The sequence below is a fragment of the Ascaphus truei genome, chromosome 1 (assembly GCF_040206685.1).
Source record: "Ascaphus truei isolate aAscTru1 chromosome 1, aAscTru1.hap1, whole genome shotgun sequence".
NCBI lineage: Eukaryota > Metazoa > Chordata > Amphibia > Anura > Ascaphidae > Ascaphus > Ascaphus truei.
Genome location: NC_134483.1, coordinates 497,374,447 through 497,398,897, shown reverse-complemented (window position 1 = coordinate 497,398,897; position 24,451 = coordinate 497,374,447).

Here is a 24,451-nt window from a genome sequence, read left to right as displayed (position 1 = left end):
TATAATATGAAAATCAATTCATTGATTGGCATTTTTTTATTTTGAATGAAATGTAATGTATTTTATTTGGTGGTTTTTTTATATTAGTAGATTGCCCATTCATTGCTATAGTGGCAAACCATGGCCATAATATGGCCATGGTTTAACACTGAGCCAATCAATGGATATCGGGGGTGGGGGTAGTTTCCCGGGGAGAGTGGTTAGACGTCCCGGGTGGGTAGCGGGGTTCACCCTTTAATTACTATAGCGGTTACTAACAGTAATTAAGAGGTTAGTGCCATTAGATCGTTATTGATTGTACTGTTGCTGCCGAAAGAGGACATGGACGCGGAGAACGCTGATGAGGGTGGCCTTCATCCCGGCAGGGGTAAGTTCAACTTTAATTTACTTTGTGCTGGCTGGATAATGTTTTATTTTTAATGGGATAATTAGCTATTATCCAGAGCAGGTAATAGTAATTTGCCCTTTATTATAATGTGTTGGGGGGTGTTGTTGGGGGTTGTTGGAGTAGAGGAGGTGGGTAGTAGGGTTGTTGTATTTTAATTCTTCTTGAGGGTAGAGGGATTGGGTGAAGGGGGTAGTTGCCCCAAGGGTGGGTGGTGAGGCCTCTCGGTTGGGTTGCGGGAGTGGTTAACCCCTTTATTACCATAGCATTTACCACCACTATGGTAGTGAATGTGTTAACTCCTCCTGCAACCTTGCCACAGGCCCAACCACCCACCCTGGAACAACTACCCCCTTCATCCACACCCTGTACCCCCAACAAACCGGAAACTCGGTTTTAACCCTTGCATTTCTTTAGTGGCTAGCTGCTAAGGACATGAAACTGTTTTTATTTACATTTTAAAACTGGTGTATGGGAGCAGGGGGTCTCCTGAGTTGAACCGCATTAATTTCATATTCGGGGACCCCCTGCTTTCCGAGTAACAGGCACTTTTATGGGGTGCCGGTATCTCCCTGCTTGGTTTAAATCTCCCGCATCACGTGGTCGGGACTTTTAAACGAATAAGAGATACTGGCACCCCATAACGGGGCCTGTAGCTTGGGAAGCAGGGAGTCCCCGGACCTGAAATTAATGCGGTTCTGCTCCGGAGAACCCCTGATACAGTACAAAATGTACATAAAAACACTGAGATCGCCTGTAAGAGCTCTGAAGGGAGATACAGCTCTCTGTGCAGCTCTCTATGCAGCTCTTACAGACTGTTGCCAGATTGCACAGGGGAGAACTGTGAGAGAGGCTGAGATACCATCGCTGCTGTCCTGTACAGTGTTGGCATTTTCCTACCTCACGGTTTGTGACTTGTGGAAATGGTTTCTGATTCTTTCTGAATACCGTGATAACACAAATGCCAAACTGTTCGAGATGGCAGCAAGCTACTGGAATAGGCTCCTATGAGTTTTGAAATAGAATTTGAGGCAAAGACAGGTGGTGCAAGGGGAAATACATATCTTCCTTTGTTTGAAAAGGAATGTCTTCTGCTTTGTTCTAATATTTTGCTAATACAACACCACTGCTTCAGAAGTAGAGAGAGACAGAATTAGAGGATATAGAAGGGCGCACGAATACAGGTATAAACAATACATTTGTTTGGCTGATGGCCTTGTTGTCTGTCAGAGTAAATCTCAAAGGGAGGCCCCTGGATCACTGGTGGTCTTGATCACTCTGATGGTGCAGCCCAAAACACTGAGTTTTGTTTCAGGCTGTTCTCAACTGCAGCATATTGCTTTTACTAACAGATCAATTATAAAGGTTGATTTGTTAAATTCTGCTTTTTAGAGCCTGGCAAATTGACTAGGTCTGTGACGATAGTGAGGGTTTGGCCCGGGATTAACGGGGTTACCCCCCAAGGGCCCCCCTCTAACCTCACCAGGGAGACAAGGGGTTAACTGGGCTGAGGCCCAGAAATGTGATTTGACCCTTGTTATAACATGAAAATGCTTATTCCCCTGTGTAAATGTATGGTTACTGGATCAGTGTCTGCATAACACACCCACTGGGTCATAAGGGGTTAATGAGCTACAGTTTAAGAAAATTCCACTGTATGGTGTCTTTTCAGGAAATCTGGACTTCAAAGGGCTTAATTGAAGTTGAATGTGAAAAGCAGAAGGGTTTTTTAGTGTACAGTATGTTAATACCTGTTTGCAGCCAGCCCCTGAGTCTTGGGGTGCAGCCTCAGGGGAACCCCCCAAGTACCCACATATTAAAAATATAACTTTGTCATAAGAGGGACATATATTTTTGATAAAGTGACTTTTTGCAGTTTTTAAAATGTCCATAGCCAAATGCTGTGACTCATTGAGTCTATTCACGTTTGATATGCAAGCTTCCTCTCTGGAATTGCATATCAAAAGGAAGGTGTGAATGGGCCAGCTGGATGCAAGAATTTAGCCCTGCTTCAAAGGGGTATTATTATGCGAGACCCAGGAAGCAGCAACAGGTAACTGCCCTAATGGAATGGTTAAGTGTTTGTTATTCACACTTACAATGGAAGCCAAAAGCCTGCTTCAAAAGGTTTTATTGATGGGGCCAGGGTGGGGCAACCCCAAGCAGGATATCTGAATGGGTGTCCTTATTAAATATAAGAATATTATGAGATGTCCTTGACTAAAAATGATAAGAATTACATATTTGTATCCGTGGGATTTAGCATATCTTTGGGAGTCTAAACACTGTGTATTTAACCGCTAAGAAATGCCAGATATTAATATCTCTATTAATTTTCAGATTACACTGTAATGTTTGGTCTCTCCGCGAGCGTCAGGTGTGACGGAATGTATTAATCTATCTCACCTGCCTGTATGTATTACTGAACTCAAGTTAGGGAGTGATTTGCAGTAAATATGAAATTTTGGTTGAGTTCTGAGAGACTGCAACCCCCTGCTATGATAATAAGCAGGAAGGCAAAGGAACTAACCAGTTTAAGTGTGACATTTCACACTGTACCCTTGAAGTCCAAAAAATCAGATTCAAAAGCTTCAAAGGGACTTTTGCTAGCCGTCGCGGCACCTAGGGTTAAAGAGATGAGTTTGACATAGTATATAAGTCAAAGCCACCCTTTCCCCATTGTTCTTCATGCAAATGTTCTTCATGTTCTTCATGCAAATGTTCTTCATGATCTTCATGTCTGCATGTCATCAGGCCTGTGTCTTTATGCAAGGTCTTGGGATGATGCAGGTTTTGCTGTATGACCTGCCTGTCTTGCTGTGATGTCAACTGATATATGGGAGAAGTGGCCCAGTCTGTATCCTGATGGCCTTCTGTCCTAATCTTTAAGTAAGTGTCTATATTTTGCCTGTTATTTGTATAATCTGTTGTGTTCACCTTTATCAAGGAATACATTATATTTTATCATATCTAAGGCTCGTCCCAGTTCAAACCCAGGTATATATATATTTATATATAGTTTTGGTGTAAATTACAGCCTATCACAAGCTACCGTGATAATGTCTTTGAAGTTTTTTTTACACCTGAGTATGGCAATCCATGATCAAGATATTCTATGCAAAAAGAATGACACTTTAAGATGTGTGCATGTTCATTTAATGATGGGATCAATGTAATGCATATCCTGAGAAATACTGCTGGGTCTTATTTTGAAGCAAAAATTGTTAATCTCATGAAAATTCTAAATGTTTTCTTCAGTTTTACTGAAGGGAAAAAAATGGACTTTATGTACAGTAGAAACATATACATGCTAATGGTAGAACAAATCTCTGTCAGAAATGCACATTCCTCTTCAAAAACCGGCTAACATTTTAAACAAAGATAAAACTTCACAATTATTATGAATTTTTCACATAGCATAGTTAATACAGTAATTATCATAGGAAAATTAAAGTGCTTCTGTAAGGCCTTACAACAATAAGATTAACTATTCCTGGGTCTGTTAAAGCCTTGATGTTTAATGTAGTAAGAACCAAAAATTATGCACAATCGATTACTATTCTCAGCTAGTGCAGACTTTTGTTCGTCTGAAAACCTTGAATAACATTTTAATTCATATCACAATATAGCGTGTGGGAATTCTTAATGGAATGAGTATTTAAAGTTCAAGAACTAACAACAATGAAGAACACTAGGGTACAACGTTAACAATGTACAACTGGAAAATATAACATTTGCAATCAGTTATAAGTAGCAATGCAAAACATGTTACATAAAATACACATGGGAACAAAATGTTATGCTGGTGTTTATTCAACTGTAACAAGCTTTCAAAGTATGAATCTGGAGATCAAAGTAGAGATGGACAAATCAATATGGCGTTTCTGCACAGCAGCGGATATTTAAGGCTCAGGACTCGATACAGTAAGCGCCGAAAAAGCACTCTCGGCAGGGGTTTGAACTCGCAATGTTTTTTGCATGTTGCCCTCGCAGTATGCAGGAAGGGCCGAATCCCTGGCAAATCCCTGCGAGAGCAACATTTCAAAAAATGGCGAGTCTGCCTGCCGATAAGGGCTCCCCTGCCAAGATCTGCCTGCAGAGAGACAGAGATCCGCCACTCTTTCTCTGCGCAAATCTCGGCAGAAAAAATATATATTTTAATTAAAATATTATTAATTAATTAGTGTAGATGTGCAAGGGTTTTCCGGAGATAAACCGCGTTGGTTTCAGGTCCAGGGACCCCCTGCTTCTCGAGATACAAGCCACGTTATGGGGTGCCGGTATCTCTCTGCTTTGAGAAGTCCCAATCACGTGACCGCGGGATGTAAACAAAGCAGAGGGATACCGGCACCCCATAACTGGGCCTGTATCTCTGGAAGCAGGGGTTCCCCGGACCTGAAACCAACGCGGTTCTGCTCCGGAGACCCCCTGCACATCTACACTATGAGTAAAACACACATATCAATAAACAATAATTCATTACCGTATCAGCTATCCGCTATGGTAATGAAGCTGCATTAATGTATTTTTAATAATATTGTGCGGAAGCAGGGGGTCTCCTGAGCTGAACTGCATTGAGTTCTGGCTCAGAGACCCCCTGCTTCCCGAGTTACAGACCCTGGTATGGGGCATCGGGTGCCAGTGTCACCACCATCTTTATAGCGTCCAAGACGTGGCACCCGATAACGGGACCTGTATCTCAGGAAGCAGGGGGTCCCTGGACCTGAAACCAACGTGGTTCAGCTCCGGAGGCCCCCTGCTCATTTACACTATTAATAAAACATTTTTTTAACAAATGTGTATTTTTTGCCGAGGTTTGCGCAGAGAGAGGCGAATATCTCTCTGCCGCAGAAAAATCTCGGCCGGGGAGGGCTTATCAGCATGTTATCGGCAGGCAGACTGTCTCGCCACCAGCAACCCACAATGTTTTCAAATGTTGCTCTCGCAGGAATTCGGGAGGGATTCGGACATTCCTGCATACTGCGAGGGCAACACGCAAAAAACATTGCGAGTTCAAACCCCTGCCGAGAGTGCTTTTTCGGCACTTACTGCATCGAGCCCATAGAGTGTATAGGCATTTTACAAGCCATCATAATTGGAATCCAAGTGGATTAAAATACATGGGAATAGAGAGGGTAGATAAGGATTGAAAAGGTGGTAACCATGATATCAAACAATCAGACATAAGATGTGAACACTTAATCCATGAGGTCTCAATGTATACATAGATTTAAGGGTGTCATGTATGTAACACCTGTAAATACGTGACCTGTATATGAGACAAGGGTTAATACACAGCTCTCTGACTGTCCCACTTTGGCTTTACTCTAGCCAAATCACCTTTCTCCTCTGCAAGGTAGTCTCAATTAGTTAATATTAACCCCTTACTCAATTGCAATCATATCTATACTCTTCCAACACGCAAGAATTATGCAAAATATGCATAATTAATATATATCTGCCAAGATCTCAGGTCCCTGTTTGTTATAGTAAAAACTATGCACTTAACACACAAATCTGTTGTAGCAAAATGTGTCTGGAACTGTAAATACTCTCTCCAGATTGTGCAACAGTTCATTCAGAGCCCGAAAGCATTACGTATTAAGGAATTGTTTAATATATACAAAAATACAGTGACTAGATTACAGAGACTACAAGAACATACAGTTATAATGAATGAGGAACATTTTCTGAAAATAACAAGATAAAACATTAAACAGAAATCCCTATACCATACGTTAACATGTCATACGTTTTCCCCCAGAGATGTCACTTGCTGTCACGTGTGCTCACCACAAACTGGACTAGACCACGGGACTGAGGTGGGGATGTATATAACTGCCACCCTACAACCACAGGGCCCGGTCCGGAGTGCAGAGTGAGAGTTGTGTAGCCGGGTCAGGGTAGAAGAGTTCGGGTATGTCGTGGTACTTGCTTGGGTCCGGGGATGGAGAGAGGAGAGTAGTCAGTATCCATAAGACTTGGTCGAGGAGAGAGCAATGGTCCAATAACAAGCCGAAGTCCAGGGGTACAGAAGAGACAGGTCCAGGTATGAGAAGGGGTCACAACACAGGTCAGGCAAGGCACAGGAACAGGCAAGATATAGGAAGCAGTGGGCACAGCACATAAACAAAGCTTTATGCTCAGCAAGGTGCACAGGAAGTGACAGGGTATATAAAGGAGGAGGCAGCAATCAGGAGGTAGCAGGAAGATGACATCAGACCCATATTGGAAGCTAATAGGAGGAAGTAGGATCGGTTGCAGGTGAGACACAACTGATGTGTGTTTTGAGATTAGGTGCCGCACGGCATGTGCGCGCAGGGGGAATGCGGCGTGGGGCGAGTGCGTCGCCAGCGGGAGTTGGCACCATGGCGATGTGATGAGAGCGTGCCTCCACAGGTGCACTGTTGGTTTGGCGTGCCCGCGCAGACAGGGGTCTGCGCACACCACAGGCATTGCTGCGTGATGCATCAGGGAGGCGGAGCCTAGCAGCAATCCTGACACTTGCCTAGAAATATGAAAAATCCCAATTTTGGTCCAAAACACACCTCTGTTGAATTCACCTTTTCATAATACCTTGCCAAGACTTATGTACTATTTTTCTTCCCATTTAAACCACATATGCCCACCACTGTCATAATTCAGTTGCTAGGTTGACGGTTTTACGACAGAGAAAAAAAAAACCTGCTCTAAAAAGGCATTTAAAACCTTGACTCAATATATAAATGCTCATAACTTAATTTCCACAAAACTTACATAGATGTGAGTCATATCGATAGATTCAGGCGATTATGTGTATCTTTACAATGAGTACAGGTATCTGAACATTATACTCTAGTGTAGTGGTTATCACCGGACATCCTTAAAAAAAAATTCACTCTTTGGGGGAGTACTTTCTTACCCACGCCTCTTGAACCTTGCAGAACCATCCAGAGAAAGCTTAGAAAGTACCTCTAGAAGGACCCGTTTGTAAAAATGTCAAGAGAGCCATATTTGTATCCCATCTCTGGCAAAACAACTGCACTTATCTAATCAGCCCCATACAACACATCTTGTACTTTTAGTGGGCCATAAGTGATAACCCATCAATTAAGTCCTCTTTGAAGCTCTGGACAGACCCAGGAAGATTCTTGACCTGTTCTAAACCCAATATATTGCATTTTTAAAACACCAGTAACCACATTAATCCCCGAAGCTCCAGATTGATTAAAATAAATGGATTTAAATCAATATATCAACTAAAAGCCTGCAGCTCATTAAGGAATAATCTTCAATTACACTTTTGTGTAATTGAATATAAATGTTCAATTACACAATACTACTATAGATTGCTAAATAGTTTTGACAATATTATTGTATTATTGTGTATTAAAACACACACTCCTCATATAGTATACCAAAGCATCTTTCTGACTGGAGTAAGGGAGTATCACCCCCACTGTAACCTCTCTTTATCATGGCATATCCTAGATTGCACCAGATATCGGCTGTGGCTTTTTTTTTTGTAACTTGCAGTTATATACAGTGCAGTCATGAACATTCAGTGTTTACTTGCAATAATTCACAGACTGCCATATGCTGCCGAGTCAGAATAATTAACTTGAATGGCAGTTAACACCGAATGGAGGCGTGGTAACCCATTTTGGAGGTTTGTGAGTTGATCCCTGTCTGGTGAGAGCTGTGACCCATCATTTTCTATGACGTCATTGGCATTGCCACTTCTGTTTGTTAGAATCTGTTAGCCGACTAAACCTGCTTATGCCTTCCAACTTGGGTGCTCAAATTGAGTTATCACTGCGATATAAAAACAGGCTCATAGTATGACTGACAAAGGCAGTAAGTAAATGGAATAGAAAGCATACATATCACACTGCTCCTGCATGAACTGCACATCCACTGCCGTTGACCCTATGCAGGGGCTTCTTCTGGGCCTATATTAACTGTTTGTGGTTCTGTTTTTAAAGGCATACCAAAACCGGAAGTAGCTTAGTGAAACAATACAAAATAATACATTTGCTACAATTAAACACAATTTAGATAACAATTGTGGTCCAATTAGAAGTGCTATGAATTGGCCTATCAAATGCAGAGGACTCCAGCCACTTGATAGCAGACAGACTGAGAAAGGAAACAAACAACAGAGAGTTGTCATAAATGGAACCTTTTCAGGTTTGGCAGATGAGATGTAATGCAAATAAATGTAAGGCCATGCATTTAGGAAACAAGAATAAATAGGCGATTTACAGTACAAATTAAATGGGGCAAAATTAGGTCAATCCTTGATGGAGAAGGATTTATGAGTGCTTGTAGACAGCAGGCTTACAGTAGCAATAGTGCTCAATGTCATGCAATAGCTGCAAACAAATAATAAGATCTTATCTTGCATTAAATGGAGGAAGGAAGGGAAGTAAGAATAATTATGCTAAAGTATAAAGCATTTGTAAGACCACACCTTGAATATGGAGTAAAGTTTTGGGCACACTCCATAAAAACGACATTATGGAACTAGAAAAAGTGCAGAAAAGAGCCGGCAAATTAATAAAGCGGATGGAAAATCTGATTTATGAGGAGAGGCTAGCTCATTTGGATGTATTTACAATATAAAAGAGGTCTAAGAGGGGAAATGATAACTATATACAAATATATTCGAGGTCAATAAAATGAGCTTTCATTTCAAGGGCAGTACAAACTACACAAGGCCATCCCTTAAGGTTGGAGGAAAGGAGATTTGACCAGCAACAAAGGAACAGGTTATTTACAGTAAGGGCAGTTACAATGTGGAATTCATTACTGTGATGGCATGTACAATATACAGTATAACTTAAAAAAAAAAGTTGGACATCATTTTAGGTATACAGGTGTAGCCAGGTCCCCCCCTGCCTATCAGCACCCCCCTCACCTTGCTGGCGATCGCGGGTGCCGCCGAGTCCAATGGTGGCCCGCCAGCCGATCGTAAGAGTGAGGGCGGTCAGGATCATACTCGGGGGTTGCCGGGGACGCATGCGGCTGGTTGCCAAGGCCGCGATCGCATTGCAGGGCTCCCGGCGCTCCCGAAGCAGGGTGGCGAGGGCGCCGCCATTGCGCATTGTCTCGCGTATGCGCAGTGAGAGCCAGGCGCCGGGAGGACCCCAAACAGCTCGCGCATGCACAGGGATGAGCCCGCGAAACCCTAGCCTACCAGGGAAGGCTCTAAGCAGGGACTACGAGTCCCATGAGCCTCTGCACACCCCACGTGATGCCAGGGAGCCAATAGGGCTGCAGCATCTCCCTGCAGGGGAGATTAGATACATTTCATGGGCTTGCAGCATGCAAGTCAGTCAGCGCCAGGAGCAGCCAGGGGAAGGAGGTAGGGTGCAGGAGTCAGTGACTCCCTGCACTAGGCCAGCAGCCCCCAAGGCCTGAGATAGCCCTGAGCCACCTAGTAGTGTTGAGTGTTGTAGGGACAGGCCCCAGGTTAGGGATCCTGTCACTTACTATCCAGAGGCAGTTAGGGACACAGCGGACGCCGCACGTCTATCCCGAAGTTTGGGCTCAGATCTTCGCTGTCATTGCAGTAGCCATCAGGGTGGGATCGCCCCGGATGGTAGCTCCTGCATTCAGCCGACATCATCCTTCGGATCCTTTGTGAAGTTCCTTGGCAGGTCCGGGCACCGGAGTGTGAGGCAGGTAATCCACAAGTGCACCAACGAGTCCTCTCATATTCACACGGGACATAGTGGCTGCGCAGTCACACATACACATCTCACTTGAAGGGTGGGGTAATACTGTGTGGGGTTACTGGATACTGGGTGGGATCATCCGGTGGGAGTGTAAGGGAAGGTATCGTCCTGTGCGACGTCGAGTAGTGTCTCCTCTAGGGAGGGACACCTGTTGATTATTGAGTGTTATGCTTGAGTACAGTCACGATAGTAAAATCATTATTGGTTATTATACATACAGTGTGCTGGTTATTTGTATGTGTCCTGCAAGGAACAATTCCCGCTCTGCCGGGAACCATCGCAGGTGGAGGCGCTGCACCGAGTACAGGGTTACTCCTAATATAATTGCCCCAGGTTCCCCGTGGCAGAAGCTCAGCCCTCCTGTGAGCCTAACAGGTAACGCACCACACCTGATAATTGTACGTTCTCTACACTCATACTATATCTGCTATTGGGTGGGGGGGAATACCCGTTACATTTGGAGGCGCTGATGAGATCAGACCTGGGGTGCCCGGTATTTTGTTTCTTAAATTGTGTTATTTTTGTTCGCCATGAGGAAGCCCTCAAGGCGGAAGAAGCCATGTGCTGATTTCCCGCCCGTGCGGGAAAATGTTGCAAAAATCTGTCCGGGATTGGCTGGAAAACCTAAGCCCCACCCCCGCCAACTGAGTGGCACAGTGCAGAGCCAGAAACAATCCTTGAAAGAGTGTGCCACCCCTCCTTTAAATTCCACCAAAAGGAGCAAGCACAGTGAGCTTCAACCAGTAACTGCTGTCTCCACCAAAGATAGTACAGGACGCAGAGAAACTCACCCTCCGTCGTATGGGGTCTGGCAGATTAAGGGAGGGATCGTATCTTTCCTTTTGTGTCAGTGCTTACCAAAATTATTGAGTTCGTCTGGTAGTATAGACTTTGGCACATTGAAGCGAATAGTAGAAAATCAGGTGGAAAATGCGAGCGAGGAGGGATGCATAAAATGTATTTGTAACAAATGTGACTGCTCATTTTGTGAATTGGCCTGGGGACCCAAGTGTGCCTGCTGCGGGGATCAGCTCCTGAAGCCCGTGCTGCTTTGGGCTGCAGAACCAGCAGAGACCGAGGAGCCTGACCTATCCACTAAAGTGAGTCACACTGCAAATCAGTCTGCCTTAATCCCAGAGGCACCACGGGGCCGGTGTGTCCAAAGTGATGTTCCAGACACTGTTGCAGAGACAGATTATTCTCCCCCGGGAAATGAAATAGACTGCAAGGGGTTACATTATAACGTGTATGTGGCCTGGCAATTTCCCGGAATAGATACACTCGCGCTCCCATTTTCCTATCCCATTTCTATCCCAGACCTATCCCATTTCCCGCTAGGCCTCAAGACAACCGAGGTGGAAGGAAAAACGTATATACGATGTTTTAGTACCACCTGTGACTGTTCTAGAGGCGAACTGGCGTGGAAGCCCGAATGTGCCTGCTGCGGGGCATGTTTCTTGAAGCCTATTAAGCCCCAGCCTGCAGAATCCACAGAGGAAACTGATGTGACTGATCTCTCTACCCAGGCGGTTGAAGCCGCTGCTATTCAACCTACCCCAGCATATAGTAAATTAGAGTTGTACTTACCCCTGCCAGGATGAAGACCACCCTCATCTTTGTCCTCTTCGTCCTCCGTGAGCAGCAACATTAAAATTAAAAAACTAATTACTAGCCACTAAATCCCATAATTACCTTAGCGGTTATTAACCGCTATAGTAATTAAAGGGTTAACTCTGCCCGCTAACCACCCAGGAGGCCTAACCACCATCCCTGGGGCAATTACCCCCATCGCTCAACCCCTCTACCCATTGATTGTCACTGTGGTAAACCATGGGTGTATTGGATAGTATTGGTTGTTGTATTGTATTTTAATGTTTATTGGGGGTAGAGTGGTTGGGTGAAGGTGGTATTTGGTTCATGGTGGGTGTTTAGACGTACCGGTAACCAGCAGTAACCGATAAGGTATTGAATGGGTTAACTCCTCTTGCAACCCTCCCAGTAGGTCTAAATACCCACCCTGGACAAAACCAATCTTCAGCCATACCTTCTACCTCCAACAAACCGGGCACTGGTATTTAACCCCTTCATTACCTAAATTGTTAGCCACTAAGGTAATGACGCTGCCTGTAAATTTATTTTTATTACATAGTGTAACAGGGGACTTATCCCTGTTCAGTAATGTGCCTTTAATCTAGCAGTGTGGTGGTTAACTTCTGGTAGTTAATTACTAAACACCACCTGTCTGATTGAGATGGCTTACAAAAGCCTGTCTGTTCAAACAGGAAGTGAGAACTCTTTAGTTGACACCTGAGCTGAACTTGGAGACACACTTGTTTTGAGCTCTGCCAAAGTTAGCAGAGCTGCTTTCAAGACACAAGGCCCAAATAAGACTTCTAAACCTGGATGCTGATTTTCTGTGCACGCTCAGTGCGGTTCCAGGAGAGCAGAGAAGCTTACTCTACAGATGATAAACAGATAAGACTTTCATTATTAAGAGACTGCTTATACTGTATCTGCTTATTTTCATGCTATGTTTGGGGCTGGGGAGAAATGCTTGACTAGGGAGATGTGAATTGGTTGCATAGTGTTTTCACTAGAATTACTCCCAAGTGAATGGAAGCTTTGTTCCCCCCCTGTGTTTGGATAATTTTCCTGATGAAAAGGAACAGGCACAATAAAGCCTATTATAATTTCACGTTATAAAGCCTCCTAATTGCGTACCTCCGTGAACGTCCGTCCACACATAGGATTGAAGCAGGGTGTCTCCCGAGCTCACATAAGGCCTCGGCCATGTTACTTGCTTGCTGGCGGAAGCGCGCTGAGGCGCGCTCCCGCTCAGCACTGAGCCCCTACAGCCGCAATTAGAGCGGCTTTAGTAGGGGCTCACCTGCGCTTACGCGCGCTTGCGGAAGCGCAGGTCTTGGGGGAATTTAAAATTCCCCCGCTTGCCGGCGAGACAGGCCGGTCACGTGAGCGGTTCGCCCAATGAGGGCGAACCAGCTCCGTGACGTCACTGGCCCGCCCCCGGCCAGTGACGCGCCCGCCCCCGGACCGCCCCCGGACCGCCCCCTGACGGCTGCTGAGAGCGCTTGCGGTAAGCAACCGCAAGGCCAGGGAAAGCACCCGCGCCTCAGCACGCCAGCAGGGACCGTGGACTCGGCCTAATGCGTGTCAGCTCCAGAGACACCCGGCTTCAATCCGATGTAGTAAAATATTTTTTTCCATCAGAGTGACATTACGAATCCCATTTTGCCACCCTTCAGGTGACGAGATCAGAACCTGGAAGTAGCAGCTGCGATGCGAATTTCGGAGCTTCCTGAATAGCTCGATCTGGCAAAAAATGGGAGTTTGAGATTTTTTTGAGGTACCGCTCAGTTTGTCTGAGTAGGAGCGCTACCGATTGAGAAGAAGCAGTTTTCAAACAACTTAAGCATGGTATCTGAGCTTTCTAAATAGCTACAGATGCACACTCACTCAAAAAGTGCTCAAAACTGTGGATAAGTGACTTATCGAAGTTACCTGAATAGGCCCCTAACTCTGATAACAGCGACACTGAGTTTGAAGCAGGGGGCCTGGTTCAAATCCCGTTGTTAGCTTCTTGAGACCTTGGGCAAGTTACTTAATCTCCCTGTGCTTCAGGCACCAAAAACATAGATTGCATCTGAGCAGGGTCCATGTCTGTAAAATTCCTATTTCCTGTATACCGTGCACTATACTGTAATTGTGAAGCGCCTTGAGTCCCATTGGGTGATAAGCACTTTATCAAATAAAGTTATTATTATTAATATTGAGCATAAAGCTACCAGTCAATTATATCATGCTTAAAGAGCTTACAATCTATTTTTCCAAGTCCTGTGAAGCCTATAATCACAGTATGTTTTAGACACCAGTAGAAGAATAAATCTATTTTGCTCAGTGCCACATCACTCTTTAGAGTTTTGTAACAAGGTGTACTTTTGTAAGATTTTAATCTGCTACATTGAAGACAACAAAGCTTTTCAAAATCATCTTTTAATGGTATTGCAATTTATAGACAGTAACTAATTTCAAACTTCATAGCACTTGGCTTTTATGATTATTTCAAATCATTTAAATGCAAATGAATTTCCAGAGAGAGAAAACATCAATGCCCTTGAGTGGCAACATGTAATAGAACTGCAAGCAGAAATCACAGTAGGAATTTGAAGCCGTGTGATAAGGTTTGACAGGAGGTCTATTTGAAAGTGTTTGCCTAAATCCAATTTACATTTCATTTCACATAATATTCTATTTACCCATTGTGTCACTTCGATATATCTTATTTATTTCATCCTACACTGAAACCCAATCTTCAATCACAAATAAATGTGTAATTTTAGTAAAGAAAACACAGCATTTATCTTGGTTTCTGAGCACTAGTAGTACTGCACCGACACACTTTATTCGAGCAAATACCCAGTATGTACCTGGCAGATACCTGGAATGCGCCGCTCCTCACCACTGACAAGCCCCGTTGCGTTTGCCTTCCCAGCCTGGGTTCATGCCTGGCTGACGGGCGGCTGATCTGTTAAATGATAATGATTAGGATTTAATAGGCTGCAATGCTTCGCGTGTCTACCAGATGGCATAAATTCATGAATTGTAATGCAGTATATATATATATACTGTGCAGTATTGCAGCCAGTGGGAATAAAATGCTTCAATCCCTGCTTGGAAAATAACCCAATGCACTCGGGCAGAAAACAGTCACAAACCTCAATACACCCGGGTATACCCGAATTCGTGGGACTAGCCGAGCTCGAATAAAGTGTGTCGCCAGTGTATAACATCTTCCAAACCATAATGATTTTTAATTGTTATCAGTTGGTAATGGTATAAATACATTGTGTAGCTAATGACACATCTGAAACAACTGGATTTCTTTTGCCATAATTCATTGCTTACCTACTGACATTTACGATTTCCTAGGGAGGATAACAGATATATATATCACAAATTAAAGGCTCTGGAATACGTCTTCCTTATGTTAAAATAAATTGAATCTTGATTTTATTTCATTGAACATTAAATGTGCTTTCACCAACACACAACCCATTATTAAGAATAAAAAAACTTGTTAATGCAATGTAATATTCTACTAGATCAAAGCCAGAAAATGTCATTACTGTTAACTCTAAACCCACAGTTACATCATACATGATATTATAGTAAACACAGCCACAAAATTGCATTGTAAGTTACTAATCGTTACTATCATTTTTTCATTACTAAAACAGAATCTTACACACAAAATCCCAAAGGTAATGCAGTGTGTTCATTATAATATATACAAAGCAGTGTTCAGAGCTGTATACTGAGTGGGTCCATCAGGGATGTCTTGACTTCTCATCTCCTCCACACGACCGCATCTAAGCCATGCCTCTGGAATGACGTATCTGATTACCCAAAGTTACTCAGGAAACGTCTCTAAGCTCTCTACAAATTTTTTATGATCCATCCTATTTGTTTAATGACTGCCAATGGTCACTTCCTCAAGAGTTCTAACCTTACAGTGGTCCCATAATAGTCCATTTTCAACCCTATTATGCCTGGGTTAATATTTATATCAAGTTCATATATACATATTTAAAAAATGTTGGAACAAACTCCAGCAATACATTTTTTAGTGACGCTAGGAGATACCATATAAAACATACATTACCACCTGGCCTGGGTTCCACCTAACTTAGTAAATATAACATTAATATTAAATTATGTAAAAAGATATGTAAGACATTATGATTGTTCTTAAAATGAAAGAATAATTCTAAGAATTATATATCTTCATATATATCTAAAATAATAGATCTATATTTATATAATTGGCAACAATACAAAATGTCCCTAATGTTGTGTACGTAACTACAAAAACATTCTATACTTAAATATTAAAAACTATATAACAATATATATTAAAAAAATATATTAAATTCTATTTAATAGTCTATACATTCTGTAAAACACGTACAGACATATTATGAAAATTGAAAACTACAAACTTAGTATAGTAAACCGGTATATATGAATAAATCACTCACAAAGGCTGTAGCCCAGATTGAAATCTACATTTCGGCCCGCAGGAGTTCTAAGTTGATAAATCCAATATACAAGACATATGATTGACCCTATTTCCTCCTCTCCAGTGTTGCTTTCTGTCCATGTACAGTACTAATTTAAAATGAGTAGATACAATGTGTCGTCAATCATTTGATGTTATAAATATGCTCTCCTAACCTTCTTTTTAATGGTCTGCTAGCTCTCTCCACATATTGTAGTCCACACAGACATTATAGTACAATGATAATAACTTACTATTAAAAAAATGTTTCGATATTGAATTTCTTTTTTGTCACATTTGATTTAAGTATGTTTTCCCTTTTACTGAATTGGCACCCACACATTTTTAACAAGTAAAATAAACGTTCTCATTATTTATCCATATCTGCTTATTATTATTATTATTATTATTATTATTATTATTATTATTATTAATAGGGAAATTTGGGTCCATTTTTGTTTTAAATTGGAGGCTCTTCTAAAATGGATTTTTGGTTGTACTATATCATCATTTTTTGGGGAATACACTGTACCTTCCTTTTTCAAGATACCCAAATGTTTATTTTAAAAGTACTCTATATTTTATTCGTTTTTATCATATGTTATGTTGTTCTCTGTTCTTCTGAGATTCAGCTACAGCTGCATTTAAATCTTCTTCTTTATATTGTCTCTCTAAAAAAATATTCTCAACTCTTTACCCTGTTCTATTAGCGTCCACTGACATGTTTTTGCATAAATATATTTTTTTCTCTACAGTACATAGAGTAGCAGGTACAAAAATGAAATACTTTCTGAATCAGTAAAAGTATTAATTTTTTGGACCTGGCACTCTATGTAGAGAACAAATACACACATATAACCAGTAAGATCATTTAAGCCCCAAAAGGTACCATTACATATATATGTATATATATATATATATATATATATATATATATATATATATATATATATATATATATATATATATACTGTATATATATATATATACTGTATATATATATATATATAAAATAAAAAAATAGATGATACCGTTCTGTGGCTAACGAAATGCTTTTATTTGTGCGAGCTTTCGAGATACACGAAAGCTCGCACAAATAAAAGCATTTCGTTAGCCACAGAACGGTATCATCTATTTATTTTTTGATTATTGAAGCTCGGCTAACACGGTACTGATAACCAACTTTATTCTAACTAGGCTAGCTCCGCGAATTTCAGATTATCCCGGTTATGTGCGGTTTTGTGTATTTGTGTATTGCGTTATTTTCGCGTCCGTGATTTTAGCATTTTATTCCCGCTGTCTGCAATTCTGCAATGCCGTGTAAAAACTCATGGGGGCGTTTGCGAGCTGTTGTCTTTGAAGTCTAATACCTTCGCGGTTCAACCTACGTCAGTATACAGTCTGTGCGTGCGTGCGCGCGCAGTAATAGTTAAATTGCATATTTAATTTATTTTAAAGTACAGTACTGTACATGCTCGGACCCTGTTGGGGTCAAATGAGAGGGTTCCTAACATCTGGGGGCAAAATGAATTTTATTTCTAGGTGTCCTAGAACAGAAGTTCCCACGCCAATTGGCCGTGAACTTGACCGAGGCCCTAAGTAGTTCCCACGCCAATTGTGCGAATATAATTTAAAATAATCCGTTCTGTGGATCTGAGCGGGTTGAAATTCACCTAGTCCTCATGCAGAAGGACCCTTGCCATAGTGGCAAAATATCAGCCTTCCACGACCCCCGGAACCGGAGATACCAAAAGACAGTTTAAAAGCACATTACCAAAGTGGCTTTTTTTTCTGCCATGCAAGTCAATGGCAGAAACCTAAACTTAAACATTACCCTGACTCCGTTCTGTTGCCACGGGAGGGTCGCAATTTGCCATGCAACCCTGCCGCAACTAGGACTACATGGTGACCGAATCTGAGCCCTCTAGGTTGAATGGAACCGGAGTTGTGGGTTCCAGGTTTCTGGCAGATTGAAATCGGAGAAACATTTACAAAACATTTGTAAAACATGGAAATACATGAAAAATGGACGTTTATACTGTATGAATATTAATTTATAATATATATACAGTATATACAGTATATATATATAGAAAATCTACTGTTTGTTTTTGGTGCATGGGCCACAGGGAGTTAAAGTGACTTGCTTTTTATGTACTGTATTTGGGGGTTATATTTGGGGGTTTATTCATCAAATTATTATGATGAACTGCCTTTTGAAATTACAGTGCTGTTAACTATTTCAGCCACACACCTCCAGAGTCATTCATTTTCTGCAGTTGCAGTACTTTTGTCATTGTGTTTTTAATCCCTCCCTAGCCAAGCGTCAATCGGCTGAGTCACACTATCCTACCAACCCCCTCTCTCCACTGGGTCGTTAATCTTCTGCATATTGTCAGTGTGTTCTTAATCTGCCCATAGCTGAGCTACAAAGACTCAGTACGCCTGCGTCTAATCACACCACCCCCCTCCCCCAACCCTTAGAGGCCTGTTTTGTTAACGGTAACGCTTTGGAAAATCCCCTCTTGAATTTGAAATGTAAATCTGATGTGCACAGCACTGTGAGAATTGAGAGTAAACTGATATTTCATCAGGGTGTGAAAACATTTGTCAGTCAATATGGTTTTCAGTCACATGTTTTAAATACAATACAGTACATTCTTTAATATCTTTAAAATAAAAATATATAAATATAATTTAAAATAATCCGTTCTGTGGGTCTGAGCGGGTTGAAATTCGCCTGGTCCTCATGCGGAAGGACCCTTGCCATAGTGGCAAAATATCAGCCTTCCACGACCCCCGGAACCGGAGATACCAAAAGACAGTTTAAAAGCACATTACCAAAGTGGCTTTTTTTTCTGCCATGCAAGTCAATGGCAGAAACCTAAACTTTAACATTACCCTGACTCTGTTCTGTTGCCACGAGAAGGGTCGCAATTTGCCATACTATCCTGCCGCAACTAGGACTACATGGTGACCGAATCTGAGCCCTCTAGGTTGAACAGAACCGGAGTTGTGGGTTCCAGGTTTCTGGCAGATTGAAATCGGAGAAACATTTACAAAACATTTGTAAAACATGGAGATACATGAAAAATGGATGTTTATACTGTATGAATATTAATTTATAATATATATACAGTATACACAGTATATATAGAAAATCTACTGTTTGTTTTTTGTGCATGGGGCACAGGGAGTTAAAGTGACTTGCTTTTTATGTACTGTATTTGGGGGTTGTATTTGGGGGTTTATTCATCAAATTATTATGATGAACTGCCTTTTGAAATTACAGTGCTGTTAACTATTTCAGCCACACACCTCCAGAGTCATTCATTTTCTTCAGTTGCAGTACTTTTGTCATTGTGTTTTTAATCCCCCCCTAGCCAAGCGTCAATCGGCTGAGTCACCCTATCCTACCAACCCCCTCTCTCCACTGGGTCGTTAATCTTCTGCATATTGTCAGTGTGTTCTTAATCCGCCCATAGCCGAGCTACAAAGACTCAGTACGCCTGCGTCTAATCACACCATCCCCCTTCCCCAACCCTTGTTTTGTTAATGGTAACGCTTTGGAAAATCCCCTCTCGAATTTTAAATGTAAATCTGATGTGCACAGCACTGTGAGAATTGAGAGTAAACTGATATTTCATCACGGAAAAAAAATACAAAGATAAAAATAATCATGAATAATACATACTGTACTGCAGCCTTTATTAAATTCTTCTGGCAGATTGAAATCGGAAAAACATTTACAAAACATTCTTATTCATTGGTGCACTGTAAGGGTGGTTGTCAATGATTATGATTCGTAGGAAAGTGAATAAATATTTATTTTATTTTATCAGGAACCAAAAAATACAAATATAAAAATAATCAGGAATAATACATAATGCAGTCTTTATTAAGTTCTTTGGCAGCTTGAAATTGGATAACCATTTGTAAAACATTTGTAAAACATGGGGTAACATGAGTAATGCACATTTATAAGAAAATTATTTAATACTATATACAGTACTGTAATGTACTGTATAATATATATACTATATACTGTATAGTAATATTATTTTTTCCGTCTTTATCTTTTCCTCATTCTGTCTGCAATACAGTAGTTCATTGAGAGAGGAGAGGTTTTGTGTACATCATTACTGCTGTTTATATACTGTACATTTGACTGTACAAGCAGATTTGACTGGGCACAACACCCCAACCTCCCCATAGCCACCCTTTTTCCTGAAACGACAAGAAAACCAAAAAATAGTGCAGTTACTGTACTGTACTGTATGTGTGTACTGTACTGTATTATGGCATTGAGTGATGAACTACTGTAGGTGGCTTTCTCTGGAAATAAACAAATGGAGCAGTTAGTAGGCAGTTACTGTAGTACTGTCAAACTAGTCTACTGTATACTGTAACTACTGTATACTCTGACTACTGTTAAATTCTACAGTATGTACTGTAACCTGATATCTGGTGCTGCTTTCTCTGTAAAGAAAAAACTAACTACTGTATACTCTTACTATCTGGAAAGAAAAAATCTGTGCCATACTTACCTGTATCATACTGTACTTACAATACTACAGCACAGTACTACTTTCCTGATGCTTGCCCATTACGCACGATGACAATGGGCAACACAGTGGCAATATGTTCTATATATTTATTGCAGCGTTCCACGGTGAGTACATCGTTCCAAAAACTCATTATGCCTTTCAACAACTCGTCCTTTTTGGAGGGTTTCGCCACTTTCCGGATATGGTCCTTCAGCTGATGCCAGACCATTTCGATCGGATTGAAGTCTGGCGACCTGTCATTGGAAAGAAAGGACAATTGGTTTAAGAGCTAAAAACAGTGGGGAACAAAAATGGGACACGGTTTACTGCACTTACTCCGCTGGCGTCTTCACCCAATTGATGCCGCGCTCAAGGATATGCGCCGTTGACGCGGTGTGCTTCGGATCGTTGTCCTGGTAGAAGCGGTGACCATTGAGGAAGTCGCGTGTGATGTATTGCACTATCTCAGGCACAATGTTGTCTTGGAAGAAAGCTTTATTCATGCTTCCTATAGCAAGAAAAGAAAAGTGCTCAAAAAACTGCACAATAGTACAGTACAGTGCATACAGTAAGGCAACACTAGTAAAGTACAGTGCATTAGGCGACATTATATTTGATACATTTTACCTTCAAAGATGACAATGCAACCCGGTCCACGCCTAGAGATGGCACCCCACACATGCAGCTTCACAGGGTGTTTTGGCCGCGGCTTCAAAGATATGCTGCTTTTTTGTGGAATGCAAAGCTTGCAAATCTCTCCAGCGACACAGTAGACTCATCAGTGAAGATGCAATCCTGGAAAGTCTCCCCACTGTCGATCCATGCCTGCGCCTGGACCACTCTTTTGATTTTGTTTGCGTCCCGTATCATGGGGTACACTCTGTAATGACAAGGAATAAAAATTTTTTAGCGGCACAGTGCAGTACAGTTTGCTAAACAACACTTTTACCTCCTGTACTGTCCAGTACTAACCTCACACGTCCATATTTCCATCCAATGCTGCGTCTCATCTTCTTTATGCTGCTCTCGGATACAGTCAGATTGTGCTTTTTCTGCAGAGTGTTTTTAACCCTTAATGCACTCCTCTCATCATTCTCCTCACTTATTTTGTCCACTAGAAGAGTTGTCTCCCTACAATGTAAAGAAAATATATTGTTTTATTAATATGCAGCAATATAAAATGTATATAAATATAATGTTGTAATATACAGTAAATATAAATAGACAAAATATATATACTGTTGTACTATAAATAGAAATATACAAAATAAATATACTGTTGTAATATAAATATAAATATACATCCTATATATACCGTTGTAAGATAAATAGAAATATACAAAAAATGTATACTGCTGTACTATAAATATAAATAGACAAAATATATATACTGTTGTACTATAAATATAAATATACAAAATAAATATACTGTTGTAATATAAATATAAATATACATCCTATATATACCGTTGTAAGATAAATAGAAATATACAAAAAATGTATACTGCTGTACTATAAATATAAATAGACAAACTATGTTGTAATATAAATCAACAGAAATAACAATATTACAGTAGATACTGAACTGTACTGTAGATGTACTGTACTGTATGAACAGTACAGTACGTACAGTTTTATATATATTTTTTTGTTAAGTTTTATAAATATACTTACGTGTCAGTTACCCTTGGTGCCCTTTTGCGGTCTTTGTTTTTTCCGTATGCATGATAGCACACGGTGGTTGATGGCACAACGAGGTCAGAAGTAGCTAACTAGCACTGGATAGCAGCAATTCGGTGTCCGCTCGTGTACATCTCCTTAATTCGCATGCTGAGATCCTTTGAAATCTTTTTAACAGGCATTGTTGAGAGTAGAAAGAAATACAAACACAAGAATGTATATTCGATGTTTAGTCGATGTGTATTCTACTGTATGTGCAGTCAATACAAAAAATGGATGGTGTATTTATACGGTAATGACTCACATTAGAGTACGCCCACTTTCAACACCTGTACCTGGCCGCCATGCATAAAAGGTCACACACTTTGCATAGCCCAACACTCAATGATCTTTATCTGAACTTGCCCTTGTCCAGATACTGCATTGTGCCACCTGCTTCCATGGAGCAACCCCGGTTCTATGGACGTAAGAACCTACTCACTTCTGCTGTGCCTGTCAAGCTGAAAAAGCGAAAGGCGGTTGCCGTTTCCACGCCAAGGGCAAAGCGACAGGCTAAGGCCAATAAAGAAAACCTTCTGCTGACCCCAAAGGTTAAGGGTTTTCTTAAACGTAAGCCTCATTATGTGAAGAAGATATACGGTGATGTACTCTCGACACAAAATGATTGGCAGCTAACCCATCGAATCCGCAGACCACTTCCTCCCATATGCTTTGACGACTCTGCTGTAGCTGTCCCGGAAATCTTCAGCCCGTCTTCTCCACCCCCATCTTCTCCGGTTCCATCTGACGACGCTGCCGCCTCTGAAATCCACGGGTCACTGTCTCCTTTGCTCTTGGACGACTCTGCTTCTCACCCGGAAATCCAAAAGGTCACTTTCTCCATCCCTCTTCGACGACGCTGACGCTTCTCCTCTACCGGGTATCCACAGGTCACCTCCTCCACTCTCCATCGATGCTGCTTCTGTCCATGGAACCCCCATCTCATCCTCCATTGCACCCATCCCCCCAGATGTCCAGACGCCAGGCACAAGAAGCAGCTCGTTAGACCGGATGCTGAATGGGATAAGTGTGGATCTCCCCGGGAATTCTATTGTGCTAGCAAAGATAGATCTGCTTCTGGAGACCATGCTAAATGTGGAGCAACGGATGCTACAAATGGAACAACGGATGGATCGACGGATGGAGAAGATAGAGGCTGACATAGCGGGCATACATTATTTGCTCGGTGCTAATGCCCCTGTTTCCCCGACGCCGGAGCAGGGGGGTGACATGGATGTGATGAATGGGACCTTCGACCCCCTTCCATCTCCAAGCGCACCCCCTCCACCAGAAGATGTAGTGTACATGTATGCCGTTGAGGAGGACATGACAACCCTGTCAAGACCACGCCAGGAGACAACACGGCGACCACGACCGGAGGAAAGCTTCCTCCCAGACAACCTACCATAGCCCGTCGCCTCAAGCACACCCGTTCCCAAAAGACCTACACCCGCTCGCATCGAAACGGTGCCCGACATCATCCTGTGCGATCTGCCACCGATGCTCAGGGAGAATTATAGGGTGAAGAGTGCTGGTGAACCCCACAAGTATGCCTTGATCATTTTTAAGCACCATGTTCCCTACTCGTTGTACTGCGACTGGGCCTTCAAAGTGAACTACGATGGGAATCGCGTAAAAAAGGCGCTTCCTGTCAATTTAAGGAAAAACATTGTGGAAGAAATGCGGCGCTTTTATCCAGTTACAGATCCTGTAATAAAAGGCGTTAGAGACTGCATTAATGGAGTTTTGCGCCATGCAAGGAATCGGCCATGGATGGACAATGTGGAGGACTTTCAGTGAGACCATACTGTTGTGCTGAACTGTATTGTACTGTACATGTTTTGCCCTACAGTACCTGCTGTACTTAAACAAAGAAGGTGTTGTTGTGTGTTTTTTTACACAGGACATGCACAACTCCAGTCCCTGAGGGCTGCAAACAGGCACGGTTTTCAAGGTTGCCCTGAAAACCTGCCCTGTTTGCTGCCCTCTAGGACTGAACTGGTGC